Source organism: Leucoraja erinacea, chromosome 12 (genome assembly GCF_028641065.1).
Source record: "Leucoraja erinacea ecotype New England chromosome 12, Leri_hhj_1, whole genome shotgun sequence".
In the NCBI taxonomy this organism is placed as follows: Eukaryota; Metazoa; Chordata; class Chondrichthyes; order Rajiformes; family Rajidae; genus Leucoraja; species Leucoraja erinaceus.
Window position 1 is genome coordinate 19077426 of NC_073388.1, and position 24459 is coordinate 19101884.

General features: G+C 42.1%; 1 protein-coding gene across 5 annotated transcripts in view; it reads left to right on the forward strand.

The window, feature by feature from the left end:
* nhsl2 (NHS-like 2) overlaps nt 1-24459 on the forward strand; it is a 291724-nt gene that overhangs the window by 179274 nt on the left and 87991 nt on the right. The window lies entirely within an intron of this gene.

Consider the following 24459-nt stretch of genomic DNA (forward strand, 5'->3'; position numbering starts at 1 on the left):
GGTGCACTACTGAGCAATATGCTTGCCCAATAGTAAGTAAGTTTTATTTATATAGCACGTTTTAAGTCAACTCGCATTGACACCAAAGTGCTTTACAAAAATAGATAATACGTTTACATACCATAGGAAAAGGTTAACAAATAAAGAAAAATGGACTCAACACATATAGAGTTCTACACAAACGTCCCCCTCCACAGCAGAATCAAATTTCCACTGTGGGGAAAGGCACCAGAATGTTAATTCCTCTTCCTCTGAAAACCCCCTAGGTCGGCCCATTTGTGGCCTTGTAGCCAGTCTGATGAATATACTCAATAGAACATACTCAATATTTCTAACTAGGTTTAATGCCCAGTGTCTATAGTGATGACAACTCCAGATTAGTCCATTTGCCACCATATTCTAGGTATGGGATATAGTTTGAACACTAGTATCTCAGCTCATTGGAAAGGTACAATGTTTAGTAGCTGGTAATGCTGCTACTATCCCAATTACTTTTGCCACGTAGTTGATAGGTGGTTAAATGTTACCATAACTGATAGCATTAATGAATACCAGATAGACAATGTTGTGGATGGGGATAACGTAGATATCTGGTTAATATGACAGAGCTCAGGCTAAAATAAGTTAGTAGCTAATGCAGCTGATATAGCTATATCCAAGGATAGTCTGTCGTTAATATGTAGACATGCCATGACGAAATGTTCCTTAAGTGTCAGGGCTGGTTTGAAATTCTGGAATAGCTTTGGCTCGTATAAGCCAATTCAATAATAAGTCAACTCCAAGTCAAGTCAAGTTTATTTGTCACATACACATTGTGGTATATCCGAAATCTTATATAAAAGGGTACTGAATAGTATGCATCTTTAAAGTCAATGTCTACCATAAAGTATCCTTGGAATCCATGGTAGTAGTTACAAATTCCATAAATGGGTATACCTGGTGAAATAATCAAGTGGTTAATCAATGATGGTGTGACATTCACCATCTTGGGGTTTTTTGGTACCAAAGGCTCATATGAGGTTTCTTATGACCCCTGGTATATCTTTCCCAGTAGCTAGACCCTCATGTTTCTTAGTGGGAGGGTAGACCCCTTGGGGTGCAAGCTGAACTGGTAGCAAGATATTAATTCTATTCCCCTTGAATATTTTTTGGTATATAACTACCAAGAGTGATAGCTTCCCAACCAGGTGTGATTCCCCCCCCCCCCCCCCCCTCTGTTAGTACAAACCCTTCACCTTTATGTGATGGTAGGAACCATACTTATCTGTCTTCACTGTTGTTTGGTGGTGTGTTCATTTCTTCGGTTTCTGGTTCCTTGTCTGTAGGGGTGGTGTGTTGGGGGGTGGCGCATTTTCCATGGGGCCCGCTCTGGGCCCTGGCCTAAAAGGCTTACGGGAATGGCATGCAGGCCCCGAGCTTTCACCAGTACCATGATGTGGACGCCCCTGGTGGATGCGTAGAGATACCGCTGTCTGGTTTAGTGTGGTGCTCATTCCAGACCCTGCCCTCTTCAGCCGAATATTTTGGACACTTCGTCCAGTTTTTTAGGCTTGGTTTGGTAGTTTGGTAACTTGCCAGATAGCAGGATCTGTGGTTGTGAGGTCGGCGTTCTCACAGTCCTGTGATTTTTATAGGTTGAGGGCAGGTTTGTGACTTCCCTTGAGAAGTTGCGGAGCATACTGTGAACAGTAGGGTCAGGTGTTTTACCATACTACCCTGCCCTTCTGGAATGAGCATGCGAACATGATAGCCGACGTCAGGGTATCAAATGCAATTTTAAGATATTTGGGTTTTAAAATGCCCTGCTCGATGTATCCCCCAATAATTGGGGGCACTTTGAGTAAATGCAATTTAGGGGAGGCGTGATGAACCCAACGCCTCATAGCTAGCTGTCTTGGAGAGGTTTTTTGGAAAAACAGGTAGAAGGCTGGCCGTCAGTGAGACTGAAAGGCCATCTCACTCGTGGTGAAGCCACGTAGCGGCCACACCCAGCAGCTCTTCCTGATCCTGTACCTCAAGCATACTCCCGATGTTGTTCAGCCAGTGACTCCTCTTCTTGACCAGCCCAGCTCTGGTTCCCATCAATCCCTCGACAAGGAAGATGACCAGTGCTGTAGCACTGGAGCAGGAGTGTTGTGCTCCCTTGGCGAGCTTGCCCCTGCTCCTGGGGCAATTCTTGTTGGAGTTTTATACTCCATGACCTTACTCAAGGCTTGGAGAGCAGACACTTGCTGGTTCTATCTTCTGTGTCTGTCTCCAGCCGAGATTTGCTTGCTGACTTGCTCCGGAGGCTGCCTGCCGTTTTTCGGCCGGTATCTGCGGTTCTCGGGCGGCGTGTCTCCTTATCGGGAGTATGCAGGGATACTGGCCGGTTTTGAATTTCCCTCCAGTCCGCTGCTGTTGATCAGACAGCTGTTAGCAGTCTGGGCATCGGCGCAGTACCCTGCTGTGGACTGCAGCGTGTGTGGTCCCGGTGCCGCCTCTCCCCCCTCCACTGACGGAACGCTCCTTCCCTGGAGTCAAACGGGGACCGCTTCCCTCTGCTGCTTTGCTCCCCCTGGAGCAACAAACGAGAGCAAAGTCGTGATTTTAAACTGAAGGTAAGTACTTACCTAACGGCCTTCAGGCTTGTAACGGAAGCGCCTGTACTCCCGCTCGTCGCTGTTGCACTGCGTGAACGCAATTATGCGCATGTGTGCTGGATTGGTTCTTCACGTAGTCACTCACGTGACTCCGAAGTAAAATAACATTTTGCAGTCGCAGTCATGCTGTTCCTTCAAGTCCAGACTGAGATGCGTTAAATTGTAAGTTACCTCTTCTTTCAGATACCTAGAAATTGGTGGGCTGCTCAATGCTGCTTTAGATATTTCAATGCTACTTGGGATGTTCCCTGATCTCACTCTTTCCTTGTTGAGTTTCTTAATTACTTTGGCATGTCTAGTATATGAGAGGAAAACGTACTCGGATATTGACCAAGGCGCAACTTGGTCAATATCCTGTATCATTGTACAGGCATATTGCCAATGTTGGCTGCCTGTCATGGCTATCAGTATTGGCATCTCCAAAACGTGGAGTCAATGCATCAAGTCCTTGGCCTGCAGCAGTACGTACAATAGCTACAACTTCTTGCCTCTGATTTAATGCTACTTTATTCCCTTTATTTAGTGCCACTCTACATTCATTGCAACTTTAAAGATAATACATCTGAAAGTTTATCAGGGTCTTGAGTGCCTTTACTGTCATTTTTCAAAAACCTACAGCTACAAAAGCATCAGAAATGGGTCTCGACCTGAAACGTCACCCATTCCTTCTCTTCAGAGATGTTGCCTGTCCCACTGTTACCCCAGCATTTTGTGTCTATCTTCGGTTTAAACAAGCATCTACAGTTCCTTCACTCACATAAATTACTTTTAGTTTAGAGATACAGCACAGTCAGCGATCCCGCACACTATCAGTATCAGACACTCACTAGGGACAATTTACATTTATACCTAGCCAATTAACCTACAAACCTGTACATCTTTGGCATATGGAAGAAGATTGAAGAAAAAACCCACACAGGTCACAGTGAGAATTCTGTACCCGCAGTCTGGATCGAACCCGGGTTTCTGGCGCTGTAAGGCAGTAGCTCTACAGCTACGCCACTCTGCAGCCCAAGTGCCTGAAGTATTTTAACCCACACATGGGAATGTATTGGAGTGGTTGATCCCGAATGGCATGTACTTCCAGCTGTACCTCTCCAACGGTACACAAAAACTAGTTGAATATAACAATTTATTTCAGCCTTACATGTAAAAATGGACTTTGAACACAAGGGATCAGAAACATTTTATCATTGTACAGGCATATTGCCTATATCATCCATCATTGGCAGCAAATATTGCTCTTTTAAAAAGCTCTAAGCACATACAGAATAATCCATCCTTCTTGGATATTGCAGCCATTCAACTTATCATTATGGCTTGACATTTTTTTCTGATTAGACCATTTGGTATTTCTTACAACTTTTTCCATAAAGAACTGGCATCTAATGAGGTGCCAGTTGCATCAGGTAAGTAAGTAAGTTTATTGGCCAAGTATTCACATACAAGGAATTTGCCTTGGCGCTCCGCCCACAAGTAACAACATGACATACAGTGACAGTTACGAATGACTCGGAAAACACTAAACATTAATAATAATAAAACATTAATGATAAAACACCATTGATCAAGCATGTGAACCACAAAATACCAGATCAAGCGAGACTCGCAATTCTGTTGTCCAATTCCCCCATCAAGCACCAGAGAATAGTTATGCAGTAAATACTAATTAATTACTGGATTATTGCCACTTAATGTTTAAACCATGACTCCAGCAGAAGGTGTTCCATTAATTAAATCATGATTACTTTTTATAGTTGATAGGGCGGCCACGGTGGCGCAACGGTAGAGTTGCTGCCTTACAGCACTTGCAGCGCCCGAGACCCAGGTTCGATCCCGACTATGGAACTATGGCTGCTGTTTGCGCGGAGTTTGTATGTTCTCCCCGTGACCGCATCGGTTTTCTCCGAGATCTTCGATATCCTCCCACACTCCAAAAACGTATAGATATGTAGGTTAATTGGCAGTGTATGTGTAAATTATCCCTCGTGTGTGTAGGATAGTGTTAATGTACGGAGACCGCTGGTTGGTGGTGTGCGTGGTGTTCAGACAACAACTTCATCCGAAACACCACAAAAACAAAGGAAATTATCATAGACTTCCGTAAGAACAGTGCAGCCTCCAAACCCCTATTCATCAATGGGGACTGTGTGGAAAGGGTCTCAGACTTCAGATTCCTGGGCACACAAATTACAGAGGATCTCTCCTGGACTACAAACACCACCACAGCAGTCAAGAAGGCCCAGCAGCGACTCTACTTTCTGAGGATCCTCAGGAAAAACAACCTGGAGGAGAAGCTGCTGGTGCCCTTCTACCGCTGCTCCATCGAGAGTGTGCTGGCGTACGGTATAACCACATGGTATGCCAGCTGCTCTGCAGCGGACAGGAGAGCCCTTCAAAGGGTCATCAACACCGCACAAAAAATCACTGGTTGCCCACTGCCCTCCCTGAAGGACATCTTCAGCTCTCGCTGCCTTGGCAGGGCAGCCAACATCCTGAAGGACCCTTCCCACCCTGGACACAGCCTGTTCCACCTGCTGCCCTCTGGCAGATGGTACAGGTCTTTCAAAACTCACACAAACAGACTCAGAGACAGCTTCTACCCCATAGCCATACGTGAACTTAACAATGCAAAATGAGAAATAACACTCACATTCAACTGAATGGCTCTACCTCAGCTGCTATTGTTATTTATCTGTAATTTTTTTTTATATGTATATATTTTTACCTTTTCTTATATATTTAAAATTGCTCTTGTGAATCGCACCGTGGGATTGACTTTTAAATTTCGTTGTACCATGTGCAATGACAATAAAGAGATTCATTCATGCATTCATTTATTCATTCATTCATTCATTGGTGATGCGGACTTGGTGGGCCGAAGGGCTGTATCTCTAATCTAAACTAAATATTCCGTACTCAAACATTACTTTCTGCATAGCAGAGGTTGTATAATTATGCTACTTGCCCTTCAGCCCAATTTACATTTATGTTCAGGAAGGAACTGCGGATGCTGGTTTACAGTGTAGACAAAAAATGCTGGAATAACTCAGCGGTCAGGCAGCATCTCTGGAGAAAAAGAATATCTGCTGCCCGACCCACTGAGTTACTCCAGCAATTTGTGTTTTACATTTAAGTTCACTAGACTGAACCAGCAGTTAAACTCATCCTCTAACAGGAAGACTAATTACACCAAACACTAGACCAGTGGATTTATGTAATTTCATTTGATCAAATTAAAAATATCTGGTTGCTTTCCTGTATAAGTGAAGTAGAACTATATTTCTAGGAAATACTGTGTTCAATTGAAACCGAAAAGATAGTGGCCTGACTCCAATGTAAAATGTAATACATGCCTCATCACCCACATTATAAGCATTGATCTCATTGTCAACGAAAACAGTTGGTCCCAGTTGTTCAATAATGACACCGACTGCCTGTTTTTGTGCAAACAATTATTTCCCACGACATTGGTCTGCAAAACGATTGCTCCTTCTATGTGACATATCTGATCAAAGGGTACAATTCTCTCCCGTGAAGCTCGTACTTCTCCTGCCTGTTCCAACATTATTTTGTCCTTTTGAGTTTCACCAACCTTGGCTTAAAGCTTTCTTCTGTCAACCCTAAAGGTTTCACTAGATTTATGCACCACGCTCGTGTTCTTGGTCATGCTGTCCTCTGTATGACAAATCTTAGCGGTTCTTAGATTAGTTTCTCAGTGCAATCATTTTCACATCCTTGAGTTTGACTTGCAGTATTTCTTCTGGACTATTTGCATGAAGCACAACTTTCGTGGAGATTTTTCTGTGACGTTTTATGTTGATCTGATTAATCTTTGCCGTGTCTTGTCCTGACAGATTTATATCTCTCGAAAAATATATTTTACTGCGGTCGGCAGTACTCGGAAGATTTCTGAAATACAGATTCTAATTTTTTAGATATACCGCCTCTTCTGCCCAAGAGGAGAAATTTATAAGGAATCTGAGGGGTGGATTTCTCACACACAGGTGTTCAGTGACCTGCAATGAGCTACTGGAGGAGCTTGTAGATGCAGATACAATTACCGTGCTTAAAAAGGCATTTGCTCGGGTGCTTGGATAGGAAACGTGTAGTGGGATAAGTGTTTAATGCAGCTAAATGGGGTTGGCATTGGTAGGCACCATGATCGGCATGGATGATGCGAGCTGGAATGATGTGTCACTATAATCCTATCATCCTGCTTACTAAAGCCAATCCTACACTTAATGACCTTCAACCACACAACCTGCTCCAAGGTATACTCCAAATTAAAGAGAAGGTGTATTTAATATCCACTCTGTCAGCATGAATCACTTTCTTGTTAAGTGTAATCACCATTGACATTTGTTACTAAAGATAAATTCACTTCTTTTAAGTAAAATATTGTAACCACTTTAAACTAAGGAGACAAGTGTCCAGGGGCCAATTTAATTAAACAAACCTGCTTATTGACCATTGTGAACGAAAATTTGTTTAGTTTAGGATATTGTCACGTGTACCGAGGTACAGTGAAAAGCTTTTTTGTTAAGTGCTATCCAGTCAGCGGAAAGACTACATGATTACAATCACACCATCCGCTGTATGCAAATACAGGCTAAAGGGAATAATGTTTAGTAAAGTCCGATCAAAGATAGTCTGAGAGTCTCCAATGAGGTAGATGGTAGGTTTGGACTGCTCTCTAGTTGGTGATAGGATGATTCAGTTGCCCAATCAGCTGGGAAGAAACTATCCCTGAATCTGGAGATGTGCGTTTTCATATTTCGGTACCTCTTGCCTGGGAGAGGGGAGAAGTGGGAGTGTCTGTGGTGAGACCCATCCTTGATTATTCTGGTGGCCTTGCCAAGGCAGCATAAAGTGTAGATGAGGTCAATGGAAGGGAGGTTGATTTGCAGGACGGTCTGGGCTGTGTCCACAATTCTCTGCAATTTCTTGCAGTCTTGGATGGAGCTGTTCCCAGACGTCGCTGTCATGTATCCCTGTAAAATGCTTTCTATGGTGCATCTGTAGAAGTTGGTGAGAGTTGTTGGGGACATGCCGAACTTCCTAAGCCTTCTCAGGAAGTAGAGGCGTTGGTGTGCTTTCTTGGCCATTAGTTCGATATGGCTGGTCCAGGATATGTTGCTGGTGATGTTTACTCCTAGGAACGTGAAGCTTTTAACCATCTCTCCTTCGGAGGCGCCGTCAATGTATACTGTGTACAGCTTCATTAACTGAAGTTGATCACAATCTCATCCGCCTTGCTGATATTGAGGGAAAGGTTTAAACTAAGGAGACAAGTATCCAAGGTATTGAGGGTCTTGGTTTCAGGTCACGAGGTTCTCAACCTCCTTCCTGTACTCCATTTTGTCATTATTTGATATCCGGCCCACTAAGGTGGTGTCGTCTGTGAATTTGTTTGGTAAGAACAATGGGAGTTGTGTGAGGAGAGGACCAGAGGTCAAAAATCTGAAGAAGGCGCAGTAAGTAACTGGTAGTGGGGACAGGGATATGTGAACTAGATTTGGATAGTAGGGCTTGGTAATTAGGGGAGTGGCCATGATGAGGGCAAGGCATGAAAGTTAGAAGCTTAAAATTGTGCATTGGGTAATTGGTTGAATGCTTCGCCCAGATGTAGAGAGAACAGGAGGTCCAGTGGGGCAGAGAACAGAATGTCAAAGAGAGATTGTGCAGAAAGGAATTCAGCGTAAAGTTGATTTACGCTGAAGATAGACACAAAATGCTGGAGTAATTTAGCGGGTCAGGCTGCCACTCTGGAGGGAAGGAATAGGTGATGTTTCGGATCGAGACTATTCTTCAGACTCGGGGGAGAGAGAAACTAGAGGTATGAAATGGTACAGAACAAATCAGAGCCGCACCGATGGCCAAGGAGCCCACAATGGTCCATTATTGGCTGTGGATGCGGATGATAAGAAAGGGATACAAACAGTGAAACTAGCAGGATGATAAAGGTGGGGAAGGGATGGAGAGAGAGGGAATGCAGGGTTACTTGAAATTAGAGAAATCAATATTCATACCACTGGACTGTAAACTGCCCAAAGCAAAATATAGGATGCTGTTCCTCCTCTTTGCATGTGGCCTCGTTCTGCCAGTGGAGGAGGCCCAGGATGTTAAGGTCAGTATTGGAATGGGAAGGGAAGTTAAAATGTTTGGCAACTGAGAGATTGCATCGGCAAAGTCGACGTAATATCCTACAAGGCAAGAAGACCTGCGCTCAGTCCGTCTTAGCCTATGCGAGCCCACTGGCCTTGAAGAGTAGGGATTTTGGTTTGTTGGAGCCAGAAGGAGTAGGAGTCCTCCCAAAACAAACTATCTTTGGTCATCTGCCAATGTTCTGAGATCCCTATTACACATGATAGCGTTGTCGACTCCATCTCCAATATAGGCTCGGACAGCATCGGAGTCAATCAACTTCCCACCATCCCAAACTGGTCAACTTCAGTGGGGAACGTGTTGATTTGTTCCAGGAAAGAAGTCTTAAGCATATTAAACATCTTTCACAATCTTTGGATGCCTAAAGTGCTTTATATTTAGTCAATAATGTGCACATGTACATGCTCTTCAGTCAGAGGGTGGTGAATCTGTGGAATTATTTGCTGCAGATGGCTGTGGAGGCCAAGTTAATGGATATTTTTAAGGCAGAGATAGATAGATTCTTGATTAGTATGGGTGTCGGGGGTTATGGAGAGACGACAGGAGAATGGGGTTAGGAGGGAGAGGTAGATCAGTCACGATTACATGGCGAAGTGGACTTGATGGGCCGAATGGCCTAATTCTACACCTATTTCTTATGACCTTATATTGAATTGCTGCGGTGTGCAAATGTGTCAAAATACCCGGCAGAACGGGAGAAGGCAAAGGGTTGCCAGCAAAATTATTGCTGATCCCATATCAATAGCCATTTAATACATCACCATCCACAGTGTGATACAGTAAACTCTTAATCCTCCTCGGTTTGATTCCAGTCGAAGACAGTGACCACAGAGAAGAAAAGGAAATAATTGGAATGCTTTAGATTTTTTTCCACCATAACTTACAATATGGAGTGTTTAATGTTCCTATTAAAGAACCATAACTGAGCCTGGCAATTCTCAGAAAAGACAGGTGGAATTTTAAGGGAACTTGCATATTTCCAACATTTTGAAGGTTTTTTTACATCTAATAAATAACTGTTAGTTTTTTAAGCCTTGAACCAAATTCACTACTCTTGCTCTGCTAAGAGTACAGGAATAAAGTTTTTGTGTAACTTAATGCCAAAATTCAGTAATAAAGTGGAATTTTTAAACGTGCCAAATCGGGATTCAGTTTTGGGTTATAATCCCATAAAAACGGACTGTATAATGTAAAGTAAGTAAAGTTTGGGGTGGCACAGTTGTGGAGCAGTAGAGTTACTGCCTTTCAGCAATCCTGGGTTCGATCCTGACCATGGGTGCTGTCTGCATGGAGATCGCGCGAGTTTTCTCTGGGTGCTATGTTTTCCTCCCACATTCCAAACATGTACAGGTTTGTAGGCTAATTGCCTTCCGTAAAATTGTAAATTGTCTCTAGTGTGTAGGATAGAGCCAGTGTATGGGGAGATCGCTGGTTGGTGGTCAGTGTGTATGATATATATATATATACTAATACATTAAACTAAATTAAACAATATAATAAATGATTTAAAAAAAAGGCTGTATATCTATCTATCTATCTATCTATATATATATATATATATAAAACGGTGTGTGTGTTTGGCTATATATATATATATATATATATATATATATACTGATCTTTTTTCATTTATTATATCTAGTTTAGTTTAATTTATTAGTTTATTGTCATGTGTATCAAGGTGCAGTGTTTACAGATTACTATGTTTACATATTAGGTTGTGCTGCTGCAAGTAAGAATTTAATTACTTATTATATAATTTATTATTATATATGTTAATACATTAAACTAAATTAATATAGTAAATGAAAAAAGGTTTGTGAATACACTGACCTTTTCATTTATTATAACGTTTAATTTTGGTTGATTTATTATCTCTCTCTCTCTCTCTCTCTCTCTCTCTCTCTCTCTCTCTCTCTCTCTCTCTCTCTCCTCTCTCTCTCTCTCTCTCTCTCTCTCTCTCTCTCTCTCTCTCTCTCTCTCTCTCCTCTCTCTCTCTCTCTCTCTCTCTCTCTCTCTCTCTCTCTCTCTCTCTCTCTCTCTCTCTCTCTCTCTCTCTCTCTCTCTCTCTCTAATAAATTAAACTAAATAATAAATGAAAACATATATACACTGACCTTTTTATGTGCGCACACACACACACACACATATATATATATTAATATATAAAACAATATATGTTACAAAATTTTGAGATTTTAAAAATCAAGTCTGCGATTTATCCCATCAGATAAAGCATAAAAATAAGTTTAATTTGACACCTAATTCACTTTCATATCTCAAGTATTTAAAAAGTTATGGCCATTTTCATACTTGGAAATCAGCATCTTGTTCCCTATTGATTTTCTATGGACATAACAAAAAAGCTGTGATCATGGACAGGCAAAAGCCCATAACTTTCTTAAAAATTAAGAGAACTGAATGAAATTTTCAGTTATCATAGATTGAACCATTCTGAAACAAATTTAAAATAATCTTACTTGGATGACCTGAAATTAAAGCATATAATTAGTTAGTTACCCAATTGTAGCTAAATTCAAACTTCAATTACTAGATCTAAACATCTATCCATTTCTTAATAAATGATTAACATTTTTAAATAGCCTAAGTGTCCAAATAATATTCACAAATAATTCACAATAAAACATGATTTTTAAGTCTCATTTACATTAATTTATAGGCCAAATGGAAGGAATTTAGTATTTAATTGCTGTAAATTAAAGTCCATTTAAATCAGCTTTCTAGTGGGATCCTGTGAACGCGCTGGTTTAGAACGTTCACATTGCGCTAGATTTGTGCCCTCAAATGCCCAGAAAAATACTGCGGGATATAATGGGGCCGAAATTAGCTACTCGCAACATTAAACTTTGTACAAAGGGATCTTAAGAAGCCCTTTTTAATGTAAAAATAAACAGCCTACCTTCTGTTGTCCACTGTATGAGATCCGGCCAGTTGCCGGCGGTCGGGGGTTTAGAGGTTAATTTTTAACCTACTATAACAAGTATAGAAAGCCTTTAAAACTAAAAATAGCTCCAGCTACGGAATCTTCCAGCGATTTTTCGTTAATAATTAACTAGGCTGAAAAACCTCGATTTGAACAGCCTAGTGAAAAATCGCGTTTTAAACCCGCCCCCATCTAAACGGCGCCAAAATCGTGCACACGGGCTGGGACAGATTTTCAGCGACGCTTCAGGTAGGCTTTGCAACATACCTAATATATATAACTATATCTATATCTATATATATATATACAACTATAAATAGTGCAGAAAGACAAAACCCATGCCCCAAGTCTATGCAGTGCAGAGTTTATTAGGAGGATGTAACGCTTATTAAGAGGATGTAATAGCCTGATGGCATAGTATCTGACCATGATCCCCTTGTAGTTCTCTCCCAACATTTTTATTTATATATATATATATATATTATATTATATTATATTATGTATATAGTTATCTATCTATATCTATATCTATCTATCTATCTATCTATCTATCTATCTATCTATCTATCTATATCTATAAATGTTGGGAGAGAACTAGAAGGGGATCATGGTCAGATCCTACACCATCAGGCTATTAAGCGTTACATCCTCCTAATAAACTCTGCACTGCATAGACTTGGGGCATGGGTTTTGTCTTTCTGCACTATTACTACTAGTTATCTGTGCAGTATTAAATAAACAAATAAATAAATAAATATATATAGATAGATAGATATAGATAGATAGATATAGATATATACATACACATACACACACACACATAGGGAGAGTTTTATATATATATGGTGCAGATGGTAGAGCTGCTGCCTCACAGCTCCAGAGGCCTGGGTTTGATCTTGACCTTAGGTGCAGTTTGTGTGTTCACTTGTGTGTTCTCCCTGTGTTTACTTGGGTTTCCTGCAGATGCACCGGTTCCCTCCCACATCCCAAAGATGTGTGTTTTGTTAGGTTTATTGGCCTCTGTAAATTGCCCATAGTTTGTAGGGAGTGGATGCGAAGATTGCATTATTTAGAACTAATGTGAACAAGTGATCAATGGTCAGAGTGGACACACACACACACACACACACACACGCACGCGCACACACGCACACGCACACACGCACACACACACACACACACATGGAAGACAAACATGGTGAAGGTCCACACTCTGATAGCCAAGCCACAACAACAGGAAGATAAGAATGTAAAGACATTCAGTCAATGCCTTCGGCTTGGGGCTTCTTCGATGACAATACACGTCTGCATGATGTTTGGTCTTTGAAAGGTTCACACAATCCTTCAACAACCATCGCTTTGTGCACATCCATTCTTAAAACAATCACATTTAGAGTCTCATTTATCTCACTAAAGTATTGTAGATACTTTATTCTTCAGTCAATGTGTTACACTTCATTATACTGCACATTTACAATGGAACTGCACAGCAACGAATGATGATGCTTAGAAAGTTATTTGGCTTAAAATGGAAACAACTTTTCCAGGCTGTAGCTCCAAATTCAGTTCAGAGTTTCAGCCTGCCATTGCATGAGGGGCTTCCTCAGCAACAAAGACCTTTTTCCAATTCCAATTGGAATTATTCAATTGGAATTGAATAATTCCAATCGTCGCGAGTCACAGAGTCATGGAAATAAGTTTTTTGTGCATGCTGACAAAGTTGCCCACTTGAGCTAGTCCTACTTGCTTGCACGAGAGTTTTGTGATGCATGCTTTCAAGCTTTTCTACCTTCTGCTGGACAGGAGCAGGAGAACAAGTCATAGTTCATGTTGGCAGCTTCTCCGCTTTTATATCAGTGTAGATGGAGTCAATGGTGGGAAGTCTGCAGAGCTATTTCCAAACCAAACTGTGATGTAACCTAACAATATGTTTACTATAGTGCATCTCGAGAAGTTTGTACGAGTAATAGGAGACGTGCTGACTTTCCCCAATCTCCTAAGGAAGTAGAGGTGTAGGTGTGCCTTCATGGCTGTCGCATCAATGTGGTTAACCCATGATAGAACGTTGTAATATTAACGGCAAGGAACTTGAAGTTCGCAACCATTTCCACATAGGCAACATTAATGTTGATTGCGGCATGGAATCCACCATGCTTCCTGAAATGTCTCCTTTGTCTGGCTGACGTTGAGGTAGGGGATGTTATTCTGACACCATTGTACTCATTTTATTATTATCTGTTAACGTACAAACCATGCCACATACATTCATACCTCTTGCCTCATTTTTTATCCCTCCTCTGCCATATGGCACCTGGAACATTGAGCTATTGATCTTCTAACTATTGAGTTTCCAATCACTATAAGTTGATAGAAATTTGGCTAGTTACAAAATATGTTAACAAATTTCAGTGGAAATTATCCTGACAAGGTGCATCGTGGCCTGTTGTGGCAATATCAATGCACAAAAATATGTGAGGCTGCAGAAAATTGTGGACTTAGACCGTCCAACATGGCCACAGACCTCTCCACCATCAAAACTATCCCTTGTTCAAGGGACATCTTTCACAAGCTGATTATTTTTCAGCTTTTTTTGTTACTCTTCATTTTTCAGGTCATCCCCGGAGCTCAAATTTGGTTGGTTTTGTGTTTAGACTGTGATGGAAACATTTCCATTAAAAAATTGTTCCACTTTTTCCAATTAGTTTTGATGCCCAGCTTTCATTCCAATTTAACTAGGCCAGACCTTATTGAAAATGGACCTTTTCCAAATGAATATTTTTCAACCTAGGAGTGGTCCTGAGAGCATGAGTAAAGATTGTCAGCTTGTATAAAAAGGGAATTCATAATATGCTATAGTCATATAAGCATGAAAGGGTTGAAGGTGAAGTGGCATCGGAGATAACATAGAAAATAGGTGCAGGAGTAGGCCATTTGGCCCTACGAGCCTGCACCGCCATTCAATATGACCATGACTGATCATACAACTCAGTATCCTGTACCTGCCTTCTCTCAATACCCCCTGATCCCTTTAGCCACAAGGGCCACATCTAACTCCCTTTTAAAAATTACTGGCCTCAACTACCTTCTGTGGCAGAGAATTCCACAGATTCACCAATCTCAGTGTGAAAAAATGTTTTCTCATCTCAGCCCTAAAAGACTTTCCCCTTATCTTTAAACTGTGACCCCTTGTTCTGGACTTCCCCAACATTGGAGGGGAAAATAAGTGTTTGGCACGGACTTGAAGGGCCGAGATGGCCTGTTTCCGTGCTGTAATTGTTATATGGTTATATCGGGAACAATCTTCCTGCGTCTAGCCTGTCCAACCACTTAAGAATTTTGTAAGTTTCTATAAGATCCCCTCACAATCTTCTAAATTCTAGTGAGTACAAGCCGAGCCTATCCAGTCTTTCTTCATATGAAAATCCTGCCATCCCAGGAATCAGTCTGGTGAACCTTCTCTGTACTCCCTCTATGGCAAGAATGTCTTTCCTCAGATTAGGAGACCAAAATTGTACACAATACTGCAGGCGTGGTCTCACCAAGGTCCTGTACAACTGCAGTAGAATCTCCCTGCTCCTATACTCAAATCCTTTTGCTATGAATGCGAACATACCATTCGCTTTCTTCACTGCCTGCTGCACCTGCATGCCTACTTTGTCTGAAGAAGGGTTTCGGCCCGAATCGTTGCCTATTTCCTTCGCTCCATAGATGCTGCTGCACCCGCTGAGTTTCTCCAGCATTTTTGTGTACCTTGCCTACTTTCAATGACTGGTGTACCATGACACCCAGGTCTCATTGCATCTCCCCTTTTCCTAATCGGCCACCATTCAGATAATAGTCTACTTTCCTGTTCTTGCCACCAAAGTGGATAACCTTAAATTTATCCACATTATACTGCATCTGCCATGCATTTGCCCACTCACCCAACCTATCCAAGTCACCTTGCAGCCTCCTAGCATCCACCTCACAGCTAACACTGTCCCCCAGCTTCGTGCCATCCGTAAACCTGGAGATGTTGCATTCAATTCCCTTGTCCAAATTATTAATATATATTGTAAGTAGCTGGGGTCCCAGCAGCAAGCCTTGCGGTACCCCACTAGTCACTGCCTGCCATTCTGAAAAGGACCCGTTTACTTCAACTCTTTGCTTCCTGTCTGCCAGCCAGTTCTCTATCCACATCAATACTGAACCCCCAATACTGTGCGCTTTAAGTTTGCATACTAATCTCTTATGTGGGACCTTGTCAAATGCCTTCTGAAAGTCCAGATATAACACATCCACTGATTCTCCCTTATCCACTCTACTAGTTACATCCTCGAAAAATTCTATAAGTTTCGTCAGACATGATTTACCTTTCATAAATCCATGCTGACTTTGTCCAATGATTTCTCCACTTTCCAAATGTGCACAAGTAAACATTATTATAATATGATTACTGTTTCTTTGATGCTCCCCTATATTACTTGTCCTACTTGGCATGGCTGATTTCCCGGAATGAGGTAAGTAATGCCATGATCCTCAATGGGGCAGAAACATATTGATCATGGAAGTTTCAATTTGGATAGCTGAAGCTCATTGAGAAGCAACTTTGCTCTTCAATGGCCTTTCCCTCTGATGGATGGTCTGCACAATCGTCCCAGTCATGTAATTGTAGCTCTATGGTTTAACACGTCTTAACCAGTTGATTCTGTCCTTTATCATTTCAGAACCTCCTTTCTCCAGCATTGGAAAGTTTTCCTTCATCATCAATGACACTCTCTCTCATTTCTTCACATTGCCCCATCTTTGCTGAACAACTTTTAACCTGGAATACTTACAAATTTTCGAGCACCTTCATACATTTTGCTTTATAAAAGCACAATTGTGTAAATTAATGCTCATTGCTGCAGTGCCACATTTTGCTTATATCATTTGTACAAAACAGAATTGCCCGAGGGCTTCTGTCAACTTACAAATCATCCAACCCTTGCAATTATATTTGAAAAGTGTAGCTGGAGATTCAAAGTTATTGCAGAAATGTTCAAATCAACAAATATTTTGCTTTGATCTGAATAGGAGAGAGAATCTCAACATTTTTTAAACACTAATAACTTTTAATTTTCATCGATGGGAAAAATCCTCTTATCCTGCGCAACGGAGGGAGATTCTGAGTAGGATGGCCAAAAATCACAGCCGTAAGTGGCAGCGTTTTTTCTAACATCAATATACCGGACAGCAGGAAGTAGTCAAGATCAGACATTTAGTAATATAGATGATGAGCTTTTCCTAAATGTTATGAGTGGAGCCTGCATCTTTTCATCAAGAAGTTATTTATGCATGGAGTCAAAATAACTTCTTCAGGGTGATTTCAGTGAACTTACCAATTGTTTCAGAAATTATGCTATGATGCTAGTGTTTCATTGCTGCAGAGAAATATTTGATATCAGATCCATGCCGAGGGAAACAATCCAATGTGAATTTAGGTTCTCATTTATTTTATTAGACACATTACTCCCAGTCGAGCCTCAAAGTTTGATGTACGTCATTGATCAAATGCATTTCGTGTGAAATGGATGATAACCATTTGAATAGCATTGTGTGCCGGGTCCTTGTGATCACCTAATTTTACCTGGGACCTTATTTTAAGCTGGAGTGAGTTTTGTAATAGAAGGAGCAATGAAGCCAGCTTAACATGTTGCCAATTAAACTATAATAGCAAAGATCAGGGAGGACAGTGGGCCAGGGTGGTGGAAGGGTGGAATGGCAGTGAAGGTGAGGGTTGAGGTCCACATCCACCTTATGCTCCAGTCTGTAGGTTTCAGAGTTACAGTCACTGTGGCAGGGGGCAGTCCACACACTTAGCAGTGTCTGCATTTAGTTGTGGATTGAGTTGAAGATCTAGGGGGGTGCTGAATCCCAGTTACAGTAATGTAGCAGGTTCTATTGTGTCCCCGCCCCACACACACACACACACACACACAGCAAGCTCCATACATTAGTTCTTTCCTACACTACGAGAAGTCAATTATCCAACAAATCTACACATCTTTGGAATATGGGAGGAAACTGGAGCAGCTGAAGAAAACCTTCGCAGTCAGAGAGAACATACAAACTCCGTAAAGACATCGTCAGAATTGAACCCACGGTGCCGGTGCTGCAAGGCAGCAACTCTACCATTGCGCCACTGTGTCGCACGTTGCACTCTGACTTTACGAATTTGACTATTTTTGCCTGCAATCAGCCGCAGTTCCTGAAAGCTTGAAATACGCAGTCCCCTTTGGTTAAAAAGTGAATTAAAATTGCAAAGCTGTGGGTGAGTGACTTCTCACCCTCCTCCACGAAAATTAGCAAGAAGACGAGTTCACATTGGTTTTGTTTACTTGGCAGTTTCTTATCTACTAAACCACAACCACCTATTTTTAGGAGTTAAATTCAGCCCAGGATCACTGGTGTATTCAATGTAAATAATTTGACTGCACATATAATAACGAATCCGTTGATAGAGAGCATAGGGGAAGAGAGACCAGTAGCAAGGTTGGGTATCTCAATAGAGGATCTGTGCTTGTGCAAATGGAGAATTTAGCTGGGTAAAAAGGCAGTCTCCAGTTGTGTGAGACAGTAGATGTCTATTGTCAATCCATAGGAACATGAGTGGCACTCGATTCATTCACCCTCTACAGACCTGGTTAGGTTGTGACAGATCTATCCATTTCATTTTACTGTGCAATGTCCCTGGCTCCCTCTACCTAATAAAAACAAAGTCAGTCTTCAAAGCACGAGTAGTCTTAGAATAGTCAGTCTGTTGGGAAAGAGAGTACTAGATCTCTATTATCCACTGTGCAATAAAATGCATCCTAAATATTGGTATTAGTTTATTATTGTCTCATGTACCATTACGAGATATCGTGAAAAACTTTGTTTGTGTGCTATCCAGCAATAATAAACCAATAATAAACACATGACAATAATAAACCGAGGCTGATATCAATAGTATGACAACCTTACAGTGTTACATCTACGGAGAAATTGAAGATTAGGATAGAATGTAAGGGCCACAAGACTACCCCTTAACTTCTGAGAGAACCGTTCAGTAGGCTGATAATAGCGGAGAAGAAGCTGTTCCTGAATCTGGTGGTACTTGCTTTCAAGCTTTTGCGCCCTCCTCCAGATGGGAGAAAGGAGAAAAGGGAATGACAGCGGTACAAATGGTCCTTGATTATGGAATGGAATGGAATACTTTATTCAAATTATTTGCTTGCATATCCAATGTATCCAAATAGCAGCCACCTATGGTTCTGACAAAGTTACAAAGCACGCCGCAACATAGAAGAAGCGGAAACCACTTTCGACCATTAGGGAGACTGATTAAAAACCTCAGGGAACCGCACGGAAACCTTGGGTGGGACGCAAAGTCTCCAGAGGTTTCCGTTCAGGTTTTCTAAGTGGGACAGGGGCATAAAAGGATCATGTGGATAAGCATACAGAGGTATGTTTGACATTGTTCAGGGTGACATAGGTAGCCCTTTGTTTAGCATCTGCTCTCTTTTGTGTGTGAGGTTTTTTTCTGCAGGAGGTGCATTAAAATTGGGTTATCCTTAAAATAGGGTTATCTTTAAAAATTGCTATATTTAAGAGGGAGTTAGATGTGGCCCTTGTGGCTAGGGGGATCAGGGGGTATGGAGAGAAGGCAGGTACGGGATACTGAGTTGGATGATCAGCCATGATCATATTGAATGGCGGTGCAGGCTCGAAGGGCCGAATGGCCTACTCCTGCACCTAATTTCTATGTTTCTATGTTTATCCTGCATGAGGCTGATTGAAGATTGCCTCTACTCATCTGGCTTTTAATTGCCTTCATTGGATGAAGGTGAATGAAGGGAGTTTGCCAGCCAATGCACTCACAATCTTGAGTGTTGGAAAAATCGGTGAGCATTGAAAATATTGTCCTTCCTTGTGCAATCATAGGGTCATTAGCTGTGGCATAAATCTTAGATAGGAATTCCACCTTCTTTTGCAGACACTATAAATACATAACACAAACATTAAACATTTTGCACAGACATTCACCCTGCGTTTAGGCTTCATGAGACCTGGACTGTGTTTATTAATTGAATAAACAATATACATTGTAAAATGTAGATGCAAAGAACTGCAGATACCGGTTTACAAAAAAATCACTCATTGCTGGAGTAACTCAGTGGGTCAAGCAGCATCTCTGGGAGACATGGATAGGTAATGGGTCCCGACGAGAAACGTTGCCTATCCTCCAGAGAATATATGGCAATGATAGTTATCACAATAAATACAATGACAGAACAGCAGTGGTGCATAGATTGTAGCGCATTCTGAAAATATAGGTTTTAGCCTCGTTTCTTATTTTGTTGCTAATTTGGGTTCAATGGGTCCTCAGGAAACACATTAAACATTAGCTTAATGGGATGTTCTCTAAATGAAAGCTTCTTATAGTTAGAAGCAATGTTTAAGAGTTTGGTGAATTTAATAACTAGACTCGTTAAATGAAGGCATTCATTATAATAGCTCTTTATGATGATCTAATGATACTTGTGCTCTCCTTTGACCAAGCTTTTAATTACCTGTCCTAAACTCTCTTTAGGTGGCTCAGTGCCAAAATGTAATTGATAGCATCCTGTGCCTTTTTCCGCTCGTTTTGAACAGGCAAACAAAGTTCCATAAGGCACGTCAACCATCTTCCACTGGCTCTGTCCCATACATTTCAGTGGCAGAAGTCAGACCTGCTTTCACATGGGTAAACTGTCGGAAAGCTGCCAGCCCGGGTGGAATCCTAGACGAGTTCTGAAATTGTGCGCTCGACACTGGCCAATGTCTTCGAGGACATCTTCAACACCTCACTTCGCCAGTCGGTCTACAGAGGACACCATATCTTTCTACTTTAGAGATACAGTCTGGGAACTGGCCCTGTAGCACTTACATTTTTACCAAAGCCAATTAACCACTAAACTTGTACAGCCTTGGAGTGTGGGAGGAATCCGGAGCACTCGGAGAAAACCCATGCAGTCAAGAGTCAGTTTATTGTCACATGCCAAGTCAAGAGTCAAGAGTTTTATTGTCATGTGTCCCAGATAGGACAATGAAATTAAGGTACAGTAAAAATCGAATTACCAGACAACCATACTAAAAAAAAAAAGCACCAAGACACACAACAACATAAAAGTTAACATAAACATCCACCACAGCAGGTTCCCCACGTTCCTCACTGTGATGGAAGGCAATAAAGTCCAATCTTCTTTCTCTTTTATTCTCCTGCAGTCGGGATGATCGAACCATCCGCAGTCAGGGCGATCAAAGCTCCTGCAGCTGGCGATCAAAGCCCCCGCGTCGGGACGATCGAAGCCCCTGAGTCGGGACGATCAAAGCCCCCGCGTCAGGACGATCAAAGCTCCTGCAGCTGGCGATCGATGCCCCCGCGTCGGGACGATCGATGCCCCCGTGTCAGGACGATCGATGCCCCCGTGTCAGGACGATCGATGCCCCCGTGTCGGGACGATCGATGCCCCCTCGTCGGGACGATTGAAGCTCTCGCGGCTTGGAGTTCCCGAAGTCAGTCTCTAACCAGAGATCACGAGCTCCGCGATGTTAAAGTCCGCAGACACCCGCGCTGGAGCCCCAAAGTCAATCCCCGACTGGGATCGCGAGCTCCATGATGTTAAGTTCACAGGCTCCCGTGGTGGAGCTTCGAAAGTCGGGCCTCCAGCAAAGGCCGCCAACTACTCGATGTTGGGCTGCAATGCGGTCAGAGATGCGATACGGAAAAAAAATTGCTTCTCTGTCGAGATACATCTAAGCAAACAACAAAGAAGGAAGGGACAGACAATTGGTCAGGCAACCATTGCTGGCCCCACCCAGTCACTCGGAAAATGTACAAACTCTATACAGACAGCACCCATAGTCAGGATCAAACCCAGGTCTCTGGCGCTGTAAGGCAGCAGTTCTACCGCTGCACCACTGTGCCACTGTGCCGCCCTAAAAGAGTTGAAACTCTGGCACTACATTCAACTCTGGATGATCTTGACATAACAACATCTCTGTTAAGTTGCTATTCATTGACCACAGCTCATCCTTCAACACCATAATACCACTGGAGGCCCGTAACTAGTGGTGTGCCTCAGGGTTCGGTGCTGAGCCCATTACTGTTTGTCATCTATATCAATGACTTGGATTGAAGCATACACGGCAAGATTAACAAGTTTGCAGAAGATGTAAAAGTGGGTGGTTTTGCAGATAGTGAGATAGTTGTGAAAAATTGCAGCAGGATTTTGATCAAATGGCCAAGTGGGCTGAGGAATGGTTCATGGGATTTAATGTAGAAAAATGTGAGGCGTTACATTTTGGGAATTCTAACATGGGCAGGACCTACACAGTGAATGGTAGGGCTCTGGGGAATGTTTTAGATCAGAGGGATCTCGGAGTGCAGGTGCATAGCTCCCTGAAGGTAGCGTCACAGGTGGTCAAAAAGGCTTTTGGCACATTGGTCTTAATCAGCCAGGGTATTGAGCATAGAAATTGGGAGGTCATGTTGCAGTTGTATAAGACGTTGGTGAGGCCACATTGTGTTAAGTTCGGTGCACCGTATTATAGAAAAGATGTTGTCAAACTTGAAAGGGTACAGAGAAGACTTACAAGGATGTTGCCAAGACTAGAGGGTCTGACCTAAAGGCAGAGGTTAAATAGGCTGGAACTCTATTCCTTGGAGCGCAGGAGGATGAGTGGTGATCTTATAGAGGTGTATAAGATCATGAGCAGAATAGATCAGGTAGATTCACAAAGTTTCTTGCCCAGTGTAGATGAATCGAGGACCAGAGGACATAGGTTTAAGGTGAAGGGGAAAAGATTTAATAGGAATCTGAAAGGTAACATTTTCACACAGAGGGTGGTGGATGTATGGAACAAGCTGCAAGAGGGGTAGTTGAAGCAAGGACTATCCCAACATTTAAGAATCAGTTAGATGGGTACATGAACAGGACAGGTTTGGCCAGCATGGGCAAGTTGGGCCAAAGGGCCTCTTTCCACACTGTATCACTCTGTGACTCTATAGGGACTGCCCCATTTGGCGATTTTTTTCGGCGACTGCTGACATCATTGATTGACATCAGGTCACTAAATATTTGCAGCGTGATGCGGCATGACACAGCGTGATGACGTATTGACGCCGGTGTTTTTTCAAGTGTCGCAACATATTTTTTATCGCCGCTAGATTTTGAAATGTTCAAAATCTTTTGGCGACACTGATACGACGCCGACAATCACCAAAAGATTCTCCAAGTGGGACAGGCCCTTATGACACTAAGTTCTCCCCGGAGGTGCATATTTTTGCTCTTAACTCCACCTCTAACTCTTGATCACAATTGCAAATCCAAACTGCAACTAACACATGGGAAGTGTCTCATTCCTAAATACATTAGAACAGAAATGCACAGGTCAATCAATGCAACAGGAAGCAACATCTAGGGAGGAAACAGACAGATGACATTTTGGGTCAGGACACTGTCAGATTTCTTGAGTTTGAAGAAGGGTTCTGACCGAAATGCCGTGTGTCCATTCCCTCCCTAGATGTTGCCTGACCCAGCCCTTTGTTTCTTGCTCAAGATGGCTTTATCTGCAGTTTCTTGTGTCACCAATGCAACAGTCTCTTTGCAAAAAATTGTTCCTGTTCATCATGTGTACATTTGTTTAGTTTAGAGATGCAGCACGGAAACAGGCTCTTCGGCCCAGCAACCATCCCATACTCTAGCATTATCCTATTCTAGAAACAAAGGACAATTTACAATTGTTACCAAAGCTACAACTACCAAAACTACCAAAAATTCACCTACAAGCCTGTATCTCTTTGGAATGTGGGAGGAAACCGAAAGGCCCAGAGAAAACCCATGCAGTCACAGAGAGAACGTACAAACTCTGTACATACAGCACCCAAGTCAGGATGGAACCTGGGTCTCTGGTGCTGTAAGGCAACAACTCTGCACCTGTGCCATTGTGCAGCCCATCCAATTATGCAACACCTAATCAACAAATTGAAAACTGTACAACAGCTTGTCTTTATATTTCCATGATGGCCTGCCCTTTATTGCTGCAAATGGTGCAATTAATTATTTATGAATGTCGTCGCACAAATATTTCCCTGATAAACCCAACTGCTGTGCGTGCCCTCTTAACACCTTAAACACTTCGATTATGCTGCTGTATTTACCCATCTCTGTCAACACTGCTAATTTCAGATTTATTCTGAAGTATTGTCCTGCACTAAAAGCTCCACTTAGTCTACAGGTCAATTAATTATCCATTAAAGCTACACTGATCTCTGACCTTCAGCAAATGCAACTTCAGCTGTAATAGCTCATTATTAACCTTTCCATATAACCATGTAACCATATAACAATTACAGCACGGAAACAGGCCATCTCGGCCCTTCTAGTACGTGCCGAACACGTATTCTCCCCTAGTCCCATCTACCTGCACTCAGACCATAACCCTCCATTCCTTTCCCGTCCCTATAACTATCCAATTTATTTTTAAATGATAAAATTGAACCTGCCTCCACCACCTTCACTGGAAGCTCATTCCACACAGCTACCACTCTCTGAGTAAAGAAGTTCCCCCTCATGTTACCCCTAAACTTCTGTCCCTTAATTCTCAAGCCATGTCCTCTTGTTTGAATCTTCCCTACTCAGTGGGAAAAGCTTATCCACG